The 8,753-nt window shown below is 41.2% G+C and overlaps 1 non-coding gene across 1 annotated transcript; it reads left to right on the top strand.

Moving 5' to 3' along the window:
• Positions 1-42: 42 nt before the first annotated feature.
• TRNAQ-CUG (transfer RNA glutamine (anticodon CUG)) lies at positions 43-114 on the top strand. The gene has a single exon. It is a non-coding gene; the product is annotated as a tRNA-Gln (tRNA).
• The last annotated feature ends 8,639 nt before the right edge of the window (positions 115-8,753 follow it).

The following is an 8,753-nucleotide window of genomic DNA, read 5'->3' as shown; positions in this document are numbered from 1 at the left end:
CTCTGAGGATTAGAGAGCCGAAGGCAGCTACACACGCGTGGCGGTTCCATGGTGTAATGGTTAGCACTCTGGACTCTGAATCCAGCGATCCGAGTTCAAATCTCGGTGGAACCTGTATTGGTTTTTTTTTGTTTGTTTTTTTGTTTTTATCTTGACATCTTTAATTCACTTTTTTGGTCACTAAGTAATTGAACAACTATGACACATCTTAAGATGAGATGTAAAATTTAATCCTTGCCTATGAAGACCTCACAAATTTCCCACTGCATTTCAGGTGCTATCTGCTACCTGGCGGGGGGTTGTCTTAATGAGCTTCTTCACTGCCTTTTTTTCACCCTGGGCTCTCAAACCTTGATTCAAAAGCTTCAGTGAAACTTTAAAATTCCTTTTGCTGGAATTTTCTACCTCCAGCTTCATGCACGGGTAGGCGCTTGTCACTCACTCCTCTCCGGAAATCTCGCAATCTATCTCATTTTCATTTAGAGTACTTCGCCCACCCTCCTCATCAAGATTCATCAAGAACTTGAGTCCTATTTGTAGGCCTCTAATCTAAGTCCGTTTACATAAGTATTTCATTTAACATGCCAAGCAAAGGATGGTAATTTCCATTTTAGCGGAAATTTGGATACTAAGACTCAAGTGATTTGCCAGATATCATGTCACAGGGCCTCCCTGTATTTGAAGAGAATGTTGTTATTCCAGAAAAGCCTTTATCCAATTATTGTCACACCTCCTACCTCCTATATGCAAACTCTCGATTTAGACTTGTGGGCAAGTATGCCTATAACAGGCAGAATAATGCCCCCTGCCAATGATGTCCACTTCCCAATTCCTGGAGACTGAATAGGTTAGGTTACATGGCAAAGGGGAATTGAGGTTACAGATGAAATTAAGGTTGCTTATCAGCTGACATTAAATTAGGGATATTATCCTGGATTAGTTGGGTGGGCCCAGTGTTGTCATAAGGTCCTTAGAAGTGGAAAATGGGCTGGGCACGGTGGCTCAGGCCTTAATTCCAGCACTTTGGGAGGCCAAGGTGGGTGGATCACCTGAGGTCAAGAGTTCAAGACCAGCCTGGCCAACAAGGTGAAACCCTGTCGCTACTAAAATACAAAAAATTAGTCTGGCGTGGTGGTGGGTGCCTGTAGTCCCAGCTACTCTGGAGGCTTAGGCATGAGAATCGCTGGAACCCGGGAAGCGGAGGTTGCAATGAGCTGATACCACGCCACTGCACTCCAGCCTGGGCAACAGAGAGAGACTCGTTCTCAAAAAAAAAAAAAAGTGGAAAATGGAGGCAGAAGAGGTCAGAGTGATGTGACTTGAAAAGACCTCAATCTGCCCTTGCTGGCTTTGAAGATGGAGGAAGGGGCCCAGGAGCCTAGGAATCTGGAGGCTTCTAGAAGCTGGGAAAGGCATGGAAACAGATTCTTCCATAAGGCCCCCAGAAGGAACACAGCCCTGCTGACAACTTGATTTTAGCCCAATGAGACACTTGTCAGACCTGTGACCTACAGAACTTTAAGCAATAAATTTGTGTTGTTTTATTTCACCAAGTTTGTGGTAATTTGTTATAGAAGCAATAGAAAACAAATACAGTGCCAATTTCAGTGCTTTCTCTACTGCTATAAAGTGATAGTAAGTTTATCTAAGGTCCTGTAATCCCAGCTACTCAGGAGGCTGAGGCAGGAGAATTGCTTGAACCAAGGAGATGGAGGTTGCAGAGAGCCGAGATTGCGCCACTGCACTCCAGCCTGGTGACAGAGTAAGACTCCTTCTCAAAAAAAAAAAAAGAACAATAATGTTTAATTTAGTCTCAAGCATGACTAATAAAAATGGTGTGTTGGTTAATACTGAGTGTCAGCTTGATTGAATTGAAGGATCCAAAGTATTGATCCTTGTTGTGTCTGTGAGGGTGTTCCCAAAGGAGAAACAGTTGAGTCAATGGGCTGGGAAAGGCAGACCCACCCTTAATCCGGGTGGGCACCATCTAATCAGCTGCCAGTGAATATAAAGCAGGCAGAAAAATATGAAAAGGCTAAACTGGCTTAGCCTCCCAGCCTACATCTTTCTCCCGTGCTGGGTGTTTCCTGCCCTCGAACATTGGACTGCAAGTTCTTCAGCTTTGAGACTCGCACTGGCTTCCTTGCCTCTCAGCTTGCAGAAGGCCTATTGTAGGACCTTGTGATCGTGCGACTTAATACTACTTAATAAATTGCCCTTTATATATGTGTCTATCCTATTAGTTCTGTTCCTCTAGAGAACCCTGACTAGTACAGTTGGTAAGAAAATCAAAAGGAACTCTCTAGTAAAAAGCCTGGAATTATAAATTTAGAAATGCCTAGCCTTAGACTATGGGGGAGAAGCAAGACCTGAAATATATCTCACCCTCCACATCTGGGGAGGTGACTTTACATGTTTGTTAAAAACAAAGTGAGGACTGATAAGTCTGTGTTTATACTTCAGCTCAGCCATTCACTAAAGCTGTGTCAATTTCAATAATTTAATCCTGCTGAATCCCAGTTTCTTACCTGCAAAATGGGGACAAACAGGAAGAAGGAATTAAGTAACAATGTATAGCTGTTAATATCATGCATGGCACATAATAAATATTTATGAATGCATTGATTTTCTTTTCTCTCTTTTTTTTTTTTTTTTTTTTTTTTTTGAGTCAGGGTCTTGCTGCGTCACCCAGGCTGGAGTGCAGTAGTGCGATGTCAGCTCACGGCAACCTCCATATGCTGGGCTCAAGCAATTCTCCCACCTCCACCTCCACCTCCCAAGCAGCTGGGACTACAGGTGTGCGCCATCGCACCTGGCTAATTTTTGTATTATTTGTAGAGATGGGGTTTTGCCATCTTTGCCCAGGCTGGTCTTGAACTCCTGAGCTCAAGCGATCCTCCCACCTCAGCCTCCAAAAGTGCTGAGATTACAGGAATAAGCCACTGCACCTGGCCAAATGCAATGATTTTCAACGGGTCAATTTGGTCCCCAGAGACATTTGATAATATCTGGAGACATTTTTAGTGTCACTACTTGGGGGTGCTACTGGTATCTAGTAGAGACCAGGGATACTGCTAAACGTTCTACAACACACAGGATAGCACTCCCATCAAAAAGAATTATCTGGCCCAAAATGTTAATAGTTACCAAAGTTGAGAACCATGAGTTATTATTGTAAGAATTAGCCAGATGCGAGGCCAGAGCCTATGATGGGAAAGGGGCAGGGTGCCATGATCCTCACCTCCCTGTCCTAGCTCATTTGAAGAAAGCGAACTCACTCCCTAGGTCTCAGGAAGAATGCCCAGGGACAGACGTTCCTCCCGTCAGTATCCCATAAAGCAGAGCCTGGGGGCCACCGGCCTGACACAAAAAGCTTCCATAGTGGCTTCCATTTGTTAAATAAACCTATCACTGTTCTATTTCTTTCTTTTTTCTTATTTTTTTCAAGATGGAGTCTCTCTTTATCGCCCAGGCTGGAGTGCAGTGGTACTAACTCGGCTCACTGCAACCTCTGCCTGCCAGGTTCAAGTGATTATCCTGCCTCAGCCTTCTGAGTAGCTGGCATTACAGACATGCACCACCACACCTGGCTAATTTTTGTATTTTTGTAGAGACAGGGTTTCACCATGTTGGCCAGGCTGATCTCAAACTCCTGACCTCAAGTGATCCACCCACCTCAGCCTCCCAAAGTGCTGAGATTACAGGCGTGAGCCACCGCGCCCGGCCTCAGTGTTCTATTTCTTAACTCAAAGGATTTTTACAGGGTTGTTCCCTTTATAACTGTGTGTTAAACTCTACATACCAGTTTTATGCACTTTTGTAATAGTATTGGGTTTATTTCACAATACAATTTTTAGATGGGGCATGGTGGCTTGTGCCTGGGAGGCCAAGGTAGGAGTATCACTTGATGCCAGGAGTTCAAGACCAGCCTAGGCAACCTAGCGAGACCCCCCCATCTCTACAAAAAATGGAGAAATTAGCCAGACATGATGGCACCTATGTACCTATAGTCCCAGCTACTCAGGAGGCTGAGGTGGGAGGATCACTTGAGCCGAGGAGTTCAAGGTTACAATGAGCCATCATCATACCATCACACTCCAACCTGGGCAACAGAGCAAGACCCTGTCTCCAAAAAAAAAACAAAAATGTTTTTGAGAGAGAAAAGTTGACAAACCTTATGAAGTGAAATTTGGCCCAGCATGGTGGCTCCTGTCTGTAATCCCAGCAATTTGGGAGGCCAAGGCAGGCAGATTGCCTAAGCTCAGGAGTTTGAGACCTGCCTGGGCAACATGGCAAAATCCCATCTCTACTAAAAATAAGAAAAAATAGCCAAGTATGGTGGCGTTCACCTGTAGTCTCAGCTGCTTGGGAGGCTGAGGTAGGAGAATAGCCTGAGCCCAGGGAAGTCAAGGCTGCAGTGAGCTGTGATTGCATGACTGCACTCCAGCCTGGGCAACAGAGCGAGACCCTGCCTCCAATAAAATAAAAATAAGTAAAAAATTTAAAAAGAGGTGAAATTTGTCTTTTGTCTTTTTTATCTTTTCTATTATATGGAATATATATTAGAATCTATAATACCATATTATATATATTAGAATCTATATAATACCATATTATATATTAGAATCGATATACCATATTATATATATTAGAATCTATATAATACCATATTATATATATTAGAATCTATATAATACCATATTATATATATTAGAATCTATATAATACCATATTATATATATTAGAATCTATATAATACCATATTATATATTAGAATCTATATATACCATATTATATATATTAGAATCTATAGATACCATATTATATATATTAGAATCTATATAACACCATATTATATATATAAGAATCTATATAACACCATATTATATATATAAGAATCTATATAACACCATATTATATATATCAGAATCTATATAACACCATATTATATATATCAGAATCTATATAACACCATATTATATATATCAGAATCTATATAACACCATATTATATATATCAGAATCTATATAACACCATATTATATATATCAGAATCTATATAACACCATATTATATATATCAGAATCTATGTAACACCATATTATATATATCAGAATCTATGTAACACCATATTATATATATCAGAATCTATATAACACCATATTATATATATCAGAATCTATATAACACCATATTATATATATCAGAATCTATATAACACCATATTATATATATCAGAATCTATATAACACCATATTATATATATCAGAATCTATATAACACCATATTATATATATCAGAATCTATATAACACCATATTATATATATCAGAATCTATATAACACCATATTATATATATCAGAATCTATATAACACCATATTATATATATCAGAATCTATATAACACCATATTATATATATCAGAATCTATATAACACCATATTATATATATCAGAATCTATATAACACCATATTATATATATCAGAATCTATATAACACCATATTATATATATCAGAATCTATATAACACCATATTATATATATCAGAATCTATATAACACCATATTATATATATCAGAATCTATATAATACCATATTATATATAGTATATTATGAGGTGACAAATTGTACACATGATCAGGAAAATTCTCAGCTTTGATTAGCTGGGTTTTTGTTTGTTTGTTTGAGACAGTCTTGCTCTGTCACCCAGGCTGGAGTGCAGTGGTGCGATCTTGGCTCACTGCAACCTCTGCCTCTCAGGTTCAAGCGATTCTCCTGCCTCAGCCTCCCGAGTAGCTGGAATTACAGGCACATGCTACCACGCCCAGCTAATTTTTGTATTTTTAGTAGAGACAGGGTTTCGTCATGTTGACCAGGCTGGTCTCGACCTCTTGACCTCTGGTGATCCACCTGTCTCACCCTCCCAAAGTGCTGGGATTACAGGCATGAGCCACCACGCCTGGCCTGATTATTTGTTTGTAGTAACTAAAGTATCAGCTAGTCTTAAAGAAAAAAGTGATAAAATATACATATTTACAAATAAAGAAATGTACTAGGCCAGGTGTGGTGGCTTAAGCCTGAGATCCCAGCACATTGGGAGGCCAAAGCAGGAGGATTGCTTGAGGTCTGGAGTTCGAGACCCCTGGCCAACATGGCAAAACCCCATCGCTACTAAAAATACAAAAATTAGCTGATGTGATGGCGCATGCCTGTGATCCCAGCTACTCAGGTGGCTGAGGCACAAGAATTGCTTGAACACAGGAGGCAGAGGTTGCAGTCAGCCAAGATCGCACCACTGCACTCTAGCCTGGGTGACAGAGCGAGATCATCTCAAAAGAAAAGAAAAGAGGTAGTGGTGATGGTTGCACAGCATTGCAAATGTACCTAATGTCACTGAATTATACACTTAAATGGCTAAAATGGTAAATTTTGTTATGTGTATTTTACCACAAAGAAAACTAAAAGGAACTTAAATCTCAGATTTTATCATAATAAAGACAAAAAACAGAAGGTTAGGATGAAGGGGCTGATAGTGGTGCAAGACTGGGACAGGCTCCTGTGAGGTCCTTAGTCTTCACAAGATCCCTGTCTCTCTGGGGGCTGTTTGCCTCTTTCCTGACAGTCTCCCAGAATTCCTGTGGACTGGCTGGCTTTCAAGACCAAAATCAGCTTGTTCACCCTTGACCACACCCAGCCCAGAAAAGACACCTCCATTGGCCTCTGAAATCCCACCACAGAGTCATTTCTTTAGCTACTGATTGCCAACTCCTCCCCTTTCCCCACACCCCCACCATGTGCCTCTGTATACGGCTGTGTGTTTACTACTGCCTCCTAGAGGAGTGAACTGGCCTTGGCTCTGTGGGACTCCATCAAGTTCCTGCATTCTCCCATGTGGATAAGAACTACGCTCACTCAAAGGAGGAGAAAAAAACTAGTAGAGTCTCATTTTTGTTTCTCAATCATTTATTTAGAAAATACTAGACCTTTTGGTAATGTAAAAACAAAAATACCACAATACTAAATTGTCAGGTGAGCAAAAAGAAGATAAAGCTGATACTTCTTAGGCTAGGTGTGGTGGCTCACACCTGTAATCCCAACAATTTGGGAGGCCAAGGTGGGAGGATCACCTGAGGTCAGGAGTTCAAGACCAGCCTGGTCAACATGGGTAAACCCCGTCTCTACTAAAAATACAACAATTAGCAGGCATGGTGGTGGGCACCTGTAATCCTAGGTACTCGGGAGGCTGAGGCAGGAGAATCACTTGAACCCGAGCAGCGGAGGTTGCAGTGAGCCAAGATTGCGCCAGGGCACTCCAGCCTGGGCAACAGAGTGAGACTCCTTCTCAAAAAAAAAAAAGAAATAAAAAAGATAAAGATACAAAGATGACACTTCTAGATGTGGAGCCAAGGCTTAGAACAGGGGAATAATTACTGTGCAACTTCATCGATCCACCCCTAGGTATTTACCCAAAAGAAATGAAAGTATATACCCACACAAAAAGCTGTATGCAAATGTTCATAGCAGACTTTTAAAAAAAATTTTTTTTTGAGACAGAGTATCATTCGGTCACCCAGGCTGGAGTGCAGTGGTACAATCTCAGCTCACCGAAGCCTCTGCCTCCTGTGTTCAAGCGATTCTCGGATAGCAGTCTTATTTGCAATAGAAAAAACTGAAAGCCCAAATGTCCATAAACAGGTGAATGGGGAAGCAAATTTTGGTAAATCCACACAATAGACTATTATTCATCAACAAAAAAGAATCAACTACTGATAAACATAACAATGTGAATGAATCTGAAAATAATCATGCTGAGTGAAAGAAGCCAGAGGGGGAAAAAAGAGTACATATTGTATTATTTCATTTATATAAAGTCTACAGAATGCAAACTGACTTATGGTGACAGAAAGCAGAAAGCAGATTGGTAGTTGTCTGGGGACAGAGTAGAGAAAGACAGGAAGGATTACAAGGTATGAAGACTTTTTGGAGACAGGGTCTGGGTTTGTTGCCCAGGCTGGAGTCAGCGGCAAGATCACAGTTCAATGCAGCCTTGACCTCCCAGTCTCAAGTGATCCTCCCCACACCAGCCTCCTAAGTATCTGGGACTGCAGGCACATACCACCCCACCCAGATAATTTTTTTGTAATGTTTGTAGAGACAGGGGTCTCCCTCTATTGCTCAGGCTTGTCTCAAACTCCTGGGCTCAAGCGATCTGCCCGCCTCAGCCTCCCAAAGTGCTGGGATTACAGGTGTGAGCCACTGAGCCCAGCTGACACTTGCAGGGATAATGGATATGTTCATTATCTTTATTGTGCTAATGGTTTCACAGGTGTATACATGTCTCAAAACTCATCAAATTTCACATTTTAAACAGGTGATCTGTATTGTTTTCTGGAAAGAGAGAGCAAGATCAAGAAAGAAAAAGGAGAGCACAAAAACAGAAAGTCCTCCCTCATCTTTGATATTCTTGAATGCAAGATTGGAATACTCAGATGCCAAAAATCATTATCACTACTCTCACACACACTAACCACTAAGTCACCTACATGGTTCCTTTCCCTTTTTTTTTTTTTTTTTTTTTTTTGAGATGGAGTCTTGTTCTGTCACCCAGGCTGGAGTGCAGTGGCACGATCTCGGCTCACAGCAACCTCCGCCACCCGGGTTCAAGTAATTCTCCTGCCTCAGCCTCCCGAGTTGCTGGGATTACAGGCGCGTGCCACACCGCCCAGCTAATTTTTTGTATTTTTAGTAAAGAC

This window comes from Pan troglodytes, chromosome 16 (assembly GCF_028858775.2).
Source record: "Pan troglodytes isolate AG18354 chromosome 16, NHGRI_mPanTro3-v2.0_pri, whole genome shotgun sequence".
In the NCBI taxonomy this organism is placed as follows: Eukaryota; Metazoa; Chordata; class Mammalia; order Primates; family Hominidae; genus Pan; species Pan troglodytes.
Note: the sequence above shows the minus strand (reverse complement) of the source record. Positions and strands in the feature narration are given on the sequence as shown.